Consider the following 13617-nt stretch of genomic DNA (forward strand, 5'->3'; position numbering starts at 1 on the left):
ATTTGCAAAGGCTGGAAGCCCTGGTGCGCCCATTCTCTCTCTCTCCCTCTATCTGTCTTTCTCTCTGTGTCTGTCGCTCTCAAATAAATAAATAAATAAAATAAAAAAACATATATGTGCATTTAGGTATACATGTCTTATATAAAATATATGATATATATTTATATTAAAATAGTGTTTTTATTTGTCAATTATATTTAGGTTTTAACTGACTGTGCTCTGCTGGCTTTGTTTTTCTACCAAATATCCATTTTTCCTCTCTTCCTCTTTTGTGAAAATATATTTATTTATTTAAGAGATGGACAGAGTAAGTATGGAAATGCCAGAGCCTCAACCTCCAAATGCATTCCGCACATTGTGCATCTGGATTTATGTTCTGGGAAATTGAACTCAGGCCAGTAGGCTTTGCAAACCAGCACCTTTAACCATTCAACCATCTCTGCATCTCGTTAGCATGTGGGATTTATGTGTGTGTGCATACACAGATGAGCACATACAATGTGCATGCATACAGATGGCAGAGAAAGATGTTGGGTGTCCTGCTGTATTGCTTTACAACCTTATTTCCATGAAAGAAAGTCTCTTCCTGAACCCTGAGCTCCTTGTTTTTCTGTTAGACTGACTCACCAGGAAGAGCCAGTGACCCTCCCGTCTCCGTCCTCCTTAGAGCTAAGATCACCGGCATTCACCACCACGCCAAGCTTCTTACAGGAGAGCTGGGATTCAACTCTGTCCTCGTGCTTGTGAGGCAGCCGTTTTCCCCACTGAGCCATCTCCAGCCCTGCACAATCCTAACAAGAAGCTTTCACAAGGCGGAGGCCATGTGCCGGCTTGGATGGCCGCACTCCCTGACTCCCTTTCCTGATGGGAGTGACCCTATGACACCTCTTGTCAGTGAGAGGAAAACAGATCTCTTTGGAGTGTTCCAGTACATTATTTCGCCCTGTTACTTTTGGTATATAGATGGGATGGTTGGAGCAGTAATCACCATCTTGAGACCTCCAGGGGAAAGTCTAGCTTAGTTTAGCTTAGCTTCTGATCCAGGACTGGCCATCTGCCTGTGAACCCATCTCTCATGGAGGAGAGATCAACTAGCCCCCTTTGGTGAAGTCACTGCTCATGGCTGTTGTGACTAACCTGGGGGAGGATACATTCACAACTGGCTTGGGCTGCCAGAACAGAGTGCCACAGGTTGGGGTAGCTTAAGTCATGGGGATTTGTTTCCTACACTTCTAGAAACTGCAACTAACACATGGAAGTCTGAAAGACTGGGACTGGTGAGGGCTTGTCCCTATGGCTTTCCCCCAGCTCCAGCTCTCTCTTGTCTTCTTAGGAAGATACTTGTGGCCCTTCAAGGTGAAACGCCCCCGCCCCCGGACTCACGTACTTAACTCTTTAGTTCCCAGCTGGGGGCGCTGTTGGGGAAGGTTGTGGAACCGTTAGGAGGTGGACCTTGCTGGAGGAGGCCTGCCACCAGCGGAGGGCCTCGAGGTGCCACAGCCTGGCCCTCCCTTCTGTCTCGTCTCTCTTGCTCTGTGTCATCTCTCTCTCTCTATCTCCTTCCTCCTTGTTGATGTGACTAAATGTGAAGCCCAGCTGTCTCTTCCTGCCATGCTTTCTTGCCTTGATGTAACATTTCCTCAAAACTGTAAGCTAAAATAAACCTTTTCCTTCCCTAAGTATATTTTGTCCCAGCAAGAAGAAAGACACTGATACATTAATCCGATGCGAGGGTCCCACCATCATGACCTACCTAACTTCATCACCCCAATAGCTCCAACTTTGGAGGTCAGCACTGCAGTGTACGGCAACATGCCCCTTGGCTTCCCAGGGGCTGCCAACAGGGGCTCCATTTGTAGACAAATGCTTCATATGAAACATAGTACAAATTCATAGACACTTTAACATTAAACACTCTGAAAATTTTCCAATAAATGAAGCATTTTAAATTTTTAATCCCACTTATTCCTTCCTCAGTCCCTGGCAGGTGGCAATTTACTATATGGAGAGGTACCAGATAATGAGACTTGAGCCAGATGCGAAGGTCAGCAGCAAGCCCGGGAGGCGTCTGAACACGAAAGGGGCTCTGGAGAGGTGGCGTCCTCGTGTGATGCTCAGCATCTTGCCGCAGAACTGAGCCATTCTGGGAATCGCACACAGTGATGTCCAGTGAGCTGTCAGCTCGGGCTGAAGGGCTACACAGAGGCCAGGGCCAATAAAGATGTCCTCTAGGGCACTTTAGGGGTTCCCACCAGGTGGAGGGTTCACTGGGCCTGACCCAGAACCCAGCATCCACCCCATGACCAAAAAGAGGCCAAAGTACTTGCCTTGCTCTTCCTATCCAGCCCTCCCCCTCCTTTGTTCCACTGTATGCCTGTCTGTCCAGTCTGGTCCGTCCCTCATCCCCTGCACAGCTCTGTGTCCAGCGCTGTCCCTTCTTCAGCCCCTACATGGCTCTCTGTACACTGGTGGTCTTGGGTGATTCTGTTTAGTGCTTACAGAGGACCCTCTCTTCGGTTGGCATCTTGCAGGAGGTGAGCAATCACTTGGAGGAACCTGCTTACCTGAAAACTTTCAAAGGAGCACCAGTAGCTGTTATGAGGGGAGAAAATGTCAGGCACTTTGGACCTTTTGGAAGTTGAGTGGAAATGGCTGGCATGTGACCAGCCAGGGACCACGATTGCTTCTGCTGCCTTTCCCATTGGTGAGCAGGACTGGCCCTGCGGAGGAGGAGCCAACCTGCTCCCAATCCCATGGAACAGCTTGGTTGACGTGACTCTGTTACCCACATAGGATTTCCAGGCTCAGGCTCCTGGGTGCCAAGGGAAGGACATGGTTGAGGGTCCAAGGATGTGTTTCCTCAGAGTGCTGCAATGAGCCCCTCCCCCATAGCCTGTGGGGTGTCACCAGGAAGGGGTTTCTCGAGGCTCCTCACCCAAATGCCTTCCAGGCAAAAGATGCAACTCCCCAACCTTACTGTAATGAGGTGCTAGGTGTTCAAGAAAGTCATTGAACCCTAAAACCTACGTTCATGTCTAATTTTAAACAAAGAATTAAATAAAATAAGACTGTGAAGTAGAATTACTAGATTATTATATTTGTTTAGGGATGTACAGAATGAAGGAAAGGAGAATAAGTACATCACGTGGCCCGAGAGCCCACATGAAGGGCTTGGAAAAGCCGTGGAGAGGACAGAAAAGAGAGTCCAGAGAGCTGCTGCCACGTGGAGGGCAGGAGAGCTAAAGAGCCCGTGTGGACAGTGAGGGCTGGAGCTCTCCCCTCGGCTCTGCTTGGCTGGGCCTGGGCTGAGCCAAGGGTAAACTCACCAGTAGCTGGAGGTCCCTGAGTGGTCAGGCAGCTCAGAGTGTGTGTCTAACCTCATAAACATTTATAACCTTGTGGTGGTGGGCCCTACCTTCCAACTCAGGTGAGCCAGAGGGACAACTGATTGGTTAGGGCTAGGGGCTGTCTCAGGGAGAAGCTAGCCCTGACACCAAGTTCCAGGGGCTGAACTTGACCAACTACAATGTTAGGATTAGATTTAAATCCTAGGAAACACCTCCCTCCTGGAGTGTGGGGGGGTCCTAGGTTGTTTGTGGGAAAACAGGGCAACAGATGAGAAGTCAGATCATCAATATTCCTGCTTTCAGGGTTCCAGTCACCCTAAGTGCCTAAAAGAGCTACCTGACTCCCTCTCACTGCCACCTGAGAGATCCCCTCATAAGGCAGCTTTTGGTTAAGGTGTTGGGGGGTCCCGGGAGGTGGAACTGATTACCTGGGCCTGTTCCCTGACCCCAGCCAGGGAGGAAGGGGGGAAGGTTAGAGGAGGGAGGTCTCACTTTTCAAACTGTCAAGAAAGCAGTGAGCTCTCCAGGTCAGTGGCTCAAAGTCTGTGTTCCTGAAATTGAGCCAGGGAGGAAAGGAGATGTGTGCACAGAGGCTGCAGGAGAAATTCATATTCATGCGGTGCTGGCCCAGGGACAATCCAACCCGCGCCTGCCATGGGAGCTCTGTTGGGGCCATGACGCGGGCCTGAGCTGCCGGGAGCTGGGGAAGCATGCACATGCACCTTACGATGAATGCTCCGCTGCCCTCGCCTGCTCCCGTGACTACGTAAAGCAAAGGTGGCCGAGGGAGAGCTGTGCTGCAGTCCATGATGGACATCCCTTCTGCACCAGAGCCCAGGCCAGGCTCACAAATGAAAAGGCTGAGGCTGACGCTTCATTCCATTGATTAATGACCGCAGGCTCCTACCTGCCCAGGAAGCCACCGCTGGGCCGGAGGAACCCAGGCCCCTTGGTGTGGATGAGGCCTGTGGAGAGTGAGGAACAAGGTCAGGGGCTAGGGCTACCCTGAAGCCCTCTGGACAGATGGGCCACCTAAGCCTGACAAAGTTCTGGGAAGTAGCACTTCAGCTCAGAGACAGGATCAGAGGTGACAGGCTTGGGGACGCACTGCTGGGACTCACCTTCCCAGGCATAGGGAAGATCAGGTGTGTGCGAGGTGGACAGCACCTCAGGGGTGCGTGAGAGACGGCCTGCAGACGGGCTCAGCTTCTACCGTGGCGCCTTGCTCTCCAGCGAGGGAGTCCAGAACCCTGGCAGTGCCCACAGAATGGGTCATGGGAGACCCTGGATGCAGAGACAGTGTCAAGAGAAGGCAGGAGGCAAGGGGCAGCTTCCCTGATAGCCAGGAATGCCTGAGCTAAGCCGCCCTGGAATGGTACAAGGTCCACTCCTGAGAATGGCAGCCCCCCCCCCACCCCTGCCAGGGGCCCTCTAGTGAAATGGAAGGGGTGATCAGTGGGAGGCCCCTTACCTGTTTACAGAGAGCATCAGTGTCCTGGGGAGTTGATGGCTGATCTTCGGCCAATGCTCTAACTTTCACAGTGAAAGAATGTTTTTCCTCAGAGAAGGGGACACATCCTGCTTACTGGGCCTGCCTCGTGCTTAGCCCTGGGCGCTGGGGGCTGGGGGCTGGGAGAGTGCAGTGACCTGCCTCACCCCTGGCGGCTGTGGTCCTTCTCTGTTCCTGCCTCCTCCTCTCGCTGCAGGGGGCTGTGGCTCTGGCCTGGGTTTCCACCTCTGCCCCTGTGTTTGCCGCCCTCCCTCCCCCAAGCCCCTCCTGGCTGGCTCCCGGGGCCTCTGAGGCTTTCTCCCACTGCGAGGAAGAGGCCACCGGTAAGGCTTCTTGCCCCTTCGCCCTGCCGCCCACAGTTCTCTCCCAGCCTTGCGTCTTCCCCTTGTTTCCAGCTTCCTCCTTCCTGTTTTCGTCCTCTTCCTCCCCTTCCCCTTCCTCCTTTCCCTCTTCCCTCTTCTTCTTCCCCTCCCTCCCCATGTCTTTCTCCTCTATTCTCCCTCCTCCTGGCAGCCTTCACCCTGCCTGGTTTCCCTCTAGGCTCTCCTGGAGCCCGCCCTCCCAGCTCCTCAGCCTGGCGACTGTCTCCCGGTCCACTGGACAGGAACAGGTGGCGGCTTCACCTCATGGAGCTAACCCCTTACCACTGGCATCTCCATGCCCAGAAGCTGGTTTACTGACACTGGGCTCCAGTCTGAGGCGGCGGCTCCTGCTGGGCTGGGTCAAGCTCTGCAGTGCCAGAGGAGTGAGCAGATGGCCGCTTTCCTCAGAGACTGTCCTCGGCCGGGAGGGAATGCTTGGGGACAGGTGCAGTTCCAGCTACCAGGTGAGGCTGCTACGAGCCAACGCTGAGCTTTCAAGTCACACATGCTCCTGTGACCCAGCAGGTAGGGGAGGCCTGGCTGCTCCTGGATCTCATGGTTCCTCACGCCAGGGGGGCGGGATAAGGCCTCGCCTTGCTGCGGCTTGTGTGGTGTCTTCCTGCGGGCTCAGCGTCTTCATGGAGGCCCTGGCAAACCCTTCTGGTGCAGGAGGGTTTGTCTGTCCTGCCTTCCCGTTTCTTCTAGCTTTGCCTTTCCTGTCTCAGGTCAGCAGGTTGGGCACGCGGCCTCCTCCTGACCCCACTCTGGTTCCAGCATCTCTTTGATGCAACAGGCGGCTCTGCTCCTCACTACGGGGCCTGGGAAGAGAAGAGCAGGCCGTTGAGAGCGCCTGCCGGGAGTCGGGCCTGCAGGAGGGGAGCTGGGAGATGTGGTGCTGGGCGGTCACCTGCTGGACTGGGCATTTTTTTTTCCCAGCAGTGCCAACTTGGGGATGCACTGAGTCAGGTGGCCACATGGATAGCCATCTTTTTCAAAGAGCTCACACAGCAGCCAGTTGTGGCCTGATGCCGCCTAGAGGTGAAAGCCATGACTGAACTTTCCTTAACGGCTGAGCGTGGCCCATGGCAAGGCCTTGGGAAAGGCTGGGGTGGAGGAGTGCTGATGCTCCTCACAGGCCCTGGGCATGGGCATGGCGGGGCTTCTGTGAGCAGGTCACTGTTGTCTCCGCGGGCCTCGCTGTGGAGCAGCAGTAGCTGCTCTGGGCAGAGTCACCCCCTGCCTGCTGGCTGTCCTGTGCAGTGGCGCTGGGGGCAGAGATAAGGTGGCACTTCCTGCTCTCAGCAAGCCTAGCATGTGCCTGACGTTCCAAGGAGTCCTGGGGTGTACATGTGCAATCAACCAAGCACAGAGAGGCATATGTGGTGTGATCTCACCCTATGTGGACATGAGAAAAGTTGAGGTTATAAAGGAGGAGAGTGGAAAGGCATCTTGTGGAAGCTGGGGCAGGGAGGTATGCATCAGAAGGCCATGGCTTCTGTGATAGGAATAGTAGGTTCTGGAAAGATATGGTGCAGGATGTTGGTTGGTTATGGCTGATGATAATGCACTACACACTTGAAAATTGCCCACAGAAAATTGGTAAGTATGTGTATGAGTTAGCTTCCTGTCCCTGTAACAAAATACCCTAGATAATCAGCTTATAACAAGGAAAGGTTTGTTCTGGCTCACAGTTTCGGAGGTTCAATCCTAGCACGCCCTTATTACTATAGACCTGAACAGCAGCAGACACTATGCACATTCTGTTGTCTTCGCCACTCTTTTACCTTTCAGAAACATGAGCCTTGGACAGTTCACATTTCCATGTGTGGTTTGCACCCCAACAGCCCTGATTCATTCTGGGGCTGCTGCAAGATCTCGGCGGGAGGTACTGACACCCAGTCTATCATGTGCTTTCCTACATGTAAAACCTGTGATCAAGGTTGTTAGGAATTGATTACAGTAGATTAGCAACAATAGCTACTAATAAATAAAGCCATCATAACAATATACTGTTCTAAAAACTCATGGGTGTGTGTGGTCTTGGTCTTCAAATTTTATTTTAATTTGTGTGTGCATGTGCAGGTCAGAGGATACCCGGTGTCATTTGTTAGGCACCATCCACCTTTTAAGAGCTAGAGAAAGTTGGGGAGTGGAGAGAGAATGGGCATGCCAGGGCTTCTAGCTACTGCAAATGAACTCTGGATACATGTACCGCCTTGTGCATCTAGCTTTACACAGGCACTGGGGAATTGAATCCTGGTCATTAGGCTTTTCAGGCAAGTGCTTTAACCACTGAACAATCTCTCCAGCCTTATCCACCTTTTTGTGAGACAAGGTGTCTCACTGGCTTGGAGCTCACTAGTCGGGACTGGCTAGCCAGCAAGTCCCAGGGATATGCCTGTCTTCTCCTCCCCCATTGCTGGGGTTTCAGGTGTGGACCACCACACCAAGCATTTAAAAAAAAAAATTTAACAACTTCCATGGTTATAAAAAATACCCCATGGTAGTACTCTCCCTCTCCCCACTTTCCCCTTTGAAACTCCACTCTCCATCAAACCCCCTCCCCCTCTCAATCAGTCTCTCTTTTATTTTGATGTCTTGATCTTTTCCTCCTCTTATGATGGTCTTGTGTAGGTAGTGTCAGGCACTGTGAGGTCATGGATATCGAGGCCATTTTGTGTCTGGAGGGAGCATGTTGTATGGAGTCCTGCCCTTCCTTTGGCTCTTACATTTTTTCCACCACATCTTCCGCATTAGACCCTGAGCCTACACCAAGTGTTTTTGCGCAAATTGTGAACTCAGGGCCCAGCACTGTACTGCCTGAGCCATCTTCCCAGCCCTAGATCTCCAAAGGCTCTTGTCTTTTTCTTTGTTGCCATGATGTGAGGTGACCGTGGGGATGTTGGGATATAGCGTTAGACTGCTATGTGATGCTATTGATGAAGGAACCTGGCACCTGAGAAAGGCCCTAGGCTAGTTGTGTCCATAGCATGGACATGCTGGACTAAGGGGCCACTCCAGTCATGCCAGATGGAGTGAGATTTCACCATGCTACTCAGCACAAGGTCCAACTTAAAATGTATAGACTGTTTATTTCTGGAATTTCCCCCTTAATATTTTCAGAACATGGTTGACCATATGGAATGTGAAAGCCTGGATAATGGGGGGAGGTGACTGAATGGTTCCACTGACACCAGATAAGCTCTTCTTTGGAGGAGTGGGGGGCTCCCTTGAGGGGTCCCCAGCCTTCTCTGAACACATGGCATCTGATGGGGCTCCCAAGGCTGGGAAGGGGTTGGATGCTGGGAGAGTGTGGAGAACAGAGAGTGGTCAGTGGGGGTGTGCTGGGACAGGCACGGTGCCTTCCAGGAGCCATGCCATCCAAGGGATGCTGGCTGGGCTCCCATGTCGCACTTCCACAGTCCGCACTTGCACGTCCCTGTGGGCCAGATGTGAACCAGGAGTCTAGTGGGATTAAAACTCTGTCTGTGACTCTGCAGCGCATGGTGCACAGCAGCCAGGCAGCACCTCAAGTGCCCAGGGTCAGGTGGAGGCCAGCCCTGGGCAGGGCTTGGGCATCGGCTGGTCATGCAGGTGCCTCTTCAGTTCCCGACATGCCCACAGGCTGTGCACCACCCACTTGCCTCCTTCCTGTGACCGCAGCTACTTTCCATGTCTCCGGGAGGACAGGCTGAGCCATTCTGGCCTCTGTCGGCCACCTGTGGGCCCCTCACTACCACACCACCTTATTAGCCTATGCACTTTGGCTGTAATCTCTTTTATATTAAAGCAATCTTTAACTGTCCATTTCCTCTGCAGCTCCCGCCCTGTGCCCTGGTTCCCTCAGCAGCCAGGCTTGGCCATAGACTCTCCTCCTCTTCCCGTTCTCTCTCTCACACGGGAATCTAGTCAGGGCTCTCGGACCAGCCATTCGACAGCACTTGCCCATATCAGGGCCCACACTGCTGCTATATTGCTCAGGCCAAAGGCCACTTTACAACCCCATGGTATGTGGCACGTGGACCCTCTCTGACATCAAGATGCCTCTGCTCTGCAGATTTGTCGACCTCTTCATGCTTCTGATGGGTCTACACCTCTCTGATGTTTCCCCCTCGCCCCCAGCTGGAAATCTGGAGCACTCTGAACTCTCTCCTCCACCTTCCTTCATGTACCTTTGGATGTACCATCAATACACAAGTGATTCTTGGTTTTTGTGTGTAGCCCAAGCCTTTCTGCCATGGGCAGACCCAGCTTCCAGGCTGCGTGAGGACCTCAAGAGCATCCAAGCATGTACTCTGGTGGGGATCACAAAGACTCCTCAGAGACAGTCTTCCTCAGGCCATGCCCACAAGACCAGCCCTATTGGAAATCCATTTGCATGCTGTCTTCTCTCACATGCCAGTTCAGTCTCTGTAAACCCCCAGGCCTGACAGATGTGCCCTCTGCTGCAGCTGGTCCAAGCCACTCCACAGGTCCTCTCAGTATTGTGACTGGGTCCCAACTGGGTCCATGATGAGACATACCATCTAATGTCAGCATAGTGCCCAATCACCCTGTGAAATCCTGAGGGTGTCGCAGTACCTCCTGACGGCCTTCTCCAGTGTCCACACAGTGGTCAGTGTGAGTCTATGAGATCCTGTGTGGGTCGCAGTACCTCCTGACACCCTTCTCCAGTGTCCACACGGTGGTCAGTGTGAGCCTATGAGATCCTATGTGTGTCGCAGTACCTCCTGACGCCCTTCTCCAGTGTCAACATGGTGGTCAGTGAGTCTATGAGATCCTGTGTGTGTCGCAGTACCTCCTGACACCCTTCTCCAGTGTCCACACGGTGGTCAGTGTGAGTCTACGAAATCCTGTGTGTGTTGCAGTACCTCCTAACGCCCTTCTCCAGTGTCCACACGGTGGTCAGTGTGAGCCTATGAAACACTGTGTGTGTTGTAGTACCTCCTGACGCCCTTCTCCAGTGTCCACATGGTGGTCAGTGTGAGCCTATGAAATCCTGTGTGTCGCAGTACCACCTGACGTCCTTCTCCAGTGTCGACACGGTGGTCAGTGTGAGTCTATGAGATCCTGTGTGTCGCAGTACCTCCTGACGCCCTTCTCCAGTGTCGACACGGTGGTCAGTGTGAGTCTATGAGATCCTGTGTGTGTCGCAGTACCTCCTGACGCCCTTTTCCAGTGTCCACACGGTGGTCAGTGTGAGTCTATGAGATCCTGTGTGTCGCAGTACCTCCTGACGCACTTTTCCAGTGTTGACACGGTGGTCAGTGTGAGCCTATGAGATCCTGTGTGTGTCGCAGTACCTCCTGACGCCCTTTTCCAGTGTCCACACGGTGGTCAGTGTGAGTCTATGAAATTCTGTGTGTGTCGCAGTACCTCCTGACGCCCTTTTCCAGTGTCAACACGGTGGTCAGTGTGAGTCGATGAGATCCTGTGTGTCGCAGTACCTCCTGACGCACTTTTCCAGTGTTGACACGGTGGTCAGTGTGAGTCTATGAGATCCTGTGTGTGTCGCAGTACCTCCTGACGCCCTTTTCCAGTGTCGACACGGTGGTCAGTGTGAGCCTATGAGATCCTGTGTGTGTCGCAGTACCTCCTGATGCCCTTCTTTAGTGTCCACATGGTGATCAGTGTGAGTCTATGAGATCCTGTGTGTGTGGCAGTACCTCCTGATGGCCTTCTCCAGTGTCCACACGGTGGTCAGTGTGAGTCTATGAGATCCTGTGTGTGTCGCAGTACCTCATGACGCCCTTCTCCAGTGTCCACACGGTGGTCAGTGTGAGTCTATGAGATCCTGTGTGTGTCGCAGTACCTCCTGACACCCTTCTCCAGTGTCTACACGGTGGTCAGTGAGTCTATGAAATCCAGTGTGTGTCGCAGTACCTCCTGACGCCCTTCTCCAGTGTCCACACGGTGGTCAGTGTGAGTCTATGAGATCCTGTGTGTGTCGCAGTACCTCCTGACGGCCTTCTCCAGTGTCCACACCGTGGTCAGTGTGAGTCTATGAGATCCTGTGTGTGTCGCAGTACCTCCTGACGGCCTTCTCCAGTGTCCACACGGTGGTCAGTGTGAGTCTATGAGATCCTATGTGTGTCGCAGTACCTCCTGACGCCCTTCTCCAGTGTCCACACCGTGGTCAGTGTGAGTCTATGAGATCCTGTGTGTGTCGCAGTACCTCCTGACGCCCTTCTCCAGTGTCCACACGGTGGTCAGTGTGAGTCTATGAGATCCTGTGTGTGTCGCAGTACCTCCTGACACCCTTCTCCAGAGTCCACATGGTGGTCAGTGAGTCTATGAAATCCAGTGTGTGTCGCAGTACCTCCTGACACCCTTCTCCAGTGTCCACACGGTGGTCAGTGTGAGTCTATGAAATCCTGTGTGTGTTGCAGTACCTCCTGACGCCCTTCTCCAGTGTCCACATGGTGGTCAGTGTGAGCCTATGAAATCCTGTGTGTCGCAGTACCACCTGACGTCCTTCTCCAGTGTCGACACGGTGGTCAGTGTGAGTCTATGAGATCCTGTGTGTCGCAGTACCTCCTGACGCCCTTTTTCAGTGTCGACACGGTGGTCAGTGTGAGTCTATGAAATCCTGTGTGTGTCGCAGTACCTCCTGACGCCCTTTTCCAGTGTTGACACGGTGGCCAGTGTGAGCCTATGAGATCCTGTGTGTGTCGCAGTACCTCCTGACGCCCTTCTTCAGTGTCCACATGGTGATCAGTGTGAGTCTATGAGATCCTGTGTGTGTGGCAGTACCTCCTGACGCCCTTCTCCAGTGTCTACACGGTGGTCAGTGTGAGTCTATGAAATCCAGTGTGTGTCGCCGTACCTCCTGACGCCCTTCTCCAGTGTCAACACAGTGGTCAGTGTGAGTCTATGAGATCCTGTGTGTATCGCAGTACCTCCTGACGGCCTTCTCCAGTGTCCACACGGTGGTCAGTGTGAGTCTATGAGATCCTGTGTGTGTCGCAGTACCTCCTGACGGCCTTCTCCAGTGTCCACACGGTGGTCAGTGTGAGTCTATGAGATCCTGTGTGTGTCGCAGTACCTCCTGACGCCCTTCTCCAGTGTCCACACCGTGGTCAGTGTGAGTCTATGAAACACTGTGTGTGGCAGTACTTCCTGACGCCCTTCTCCAGTGTCCACACGGTGGTCAGTGTGAGTCTATGAGATCCTGTGTGTGTCGCAGTACCTCCTGACGCCCTTCTCCACTGTCCACATGGTGGTCAGTGTGAGCCTATGAAATCCTGTGTGTGCCACACTACGTCCTCGATGTCCTTTTCAGTCCTCTCTGAGTTGGTTTCATAGAGGTCTGATGTTCCTGAAGTCTTGTGTGCTTATGTTTGACACCTCCACTCCACATCCTCTGCTTAGTCCCTCTCATCTGCCCTTGGTTTTGCTCATACACTCCTGGCACAGTCTGCCCCTAGGTCCTTCCTACTACCAGGGGCACTTTGCTCTCATGTCCTGATGGTTTATCCCAACCTCATGCCCTCGCCCAGTGTCATGTGCTCAGTTTCTCTTTCCTGACTTCCTACTCAATGATTCCATCACACTTCCCGACTTGCCTAGACATCGCACACAGCTGGCCAAAGCATTGTAGACCTGGCTTTCTATGCCAAGTTATATAATTCCCAATCCCCCCACCCACCCCGGCAAGCCTGTAAGCTCTGAGGTCAGGGAAACCTGCTTATCTTACGTCTCCTATTCGTAGAACAGCTTTGCTCAGAGAATATGCCCAGAAAGAATATGCCCAGATGGCAGGTGAAAAATGTCACTGTAGTCTGGAGGCATGTGGGCACTGAGCATGGGCCTTGCAGAACTGGGTTCTGCTGTTGAGTTTGTCAGAGTGGCCTGTGTTGTAGGCTGAATCATGTCTACTCTGCTGAACACCTGGTCCTACAGCCAGCCTGGGGTCAGCGTCCTGAGCTGCACGCCCTGTACCTGGGAGAGAAGATGAGCAGACAGAGGCTGAAAGCCACGGGGCCACCTTCCTTTCCACGCACTGGCGAGTCACACCCCAGGAAACGGGAATACATGCCCGGGTCTCAGTGTCATTCTCTGTACTCCCCACTTGCTGAGCATGCTCCCAACACCTTCCGTGCCTCCAGGGTAGGGGTCCTCGAGCAGCCTGAACAGTGAAGGGCCCCTGCAGGTCTCCTCCTCAACCTCCCCTCAACCTTGGTGAGCTAATTCCTAATGAGCAGCCACCGGCCCATTGGGAGACACCGTAGGCTGGATAAGCCAGTGTTCTTTTGACATTCTGTAGCCACCATGGGATCCAGTTCCATGTCCCCAACCCCAATCTGACTTTATTGTCTTTCATACAATTATTTGTTTTAACTTTTCCCCTAGGAAACAAGGAGGTTGGGGCTGCGGGGCTGTCTGAGCTCATAAACAG

General features: G+C 53.0%; 1 long non-coding RNA gene across 1 annotated transcript; it reads right to left on the reverse strand.

Moving 5' to 3' along the window:
- Window positions 1-3523: 3523 nt before the first annotated feature.
- On the reverse strand, window positions 3524-5061 carry LOC123461414. Its single transcript, XR_006637684.1, has 3 exons — window positions 4819-5061; window positions 4469-4631; window positions 3524-4312 (listed from the first exon to the last, which is right to left on the reverse strand). It is a non-coding gene; the product is annotated as an uncharacterized LOC123461414 (long non-coding RNA).
- Between the last annotated feature and the right edge of the window lie 8556 nt (window positions 5062-13617).

This window comes from Jaculus jaculus, chromosome 6 (genome assembly GCF_020740685.1).
Source record: "Jaculus jaculus isolate mJacJac1 chromosome 6, mJacJac1.mat.Y.cur, whole genome shotgun sequence".
Classification (NCBI taxonomy): domain Eukaryota; kingdom Metazoa; phylum Chordata; class Mammalia; order Rodentia; family Dipodidae; genus Jaculus; species Jaculus jaculus.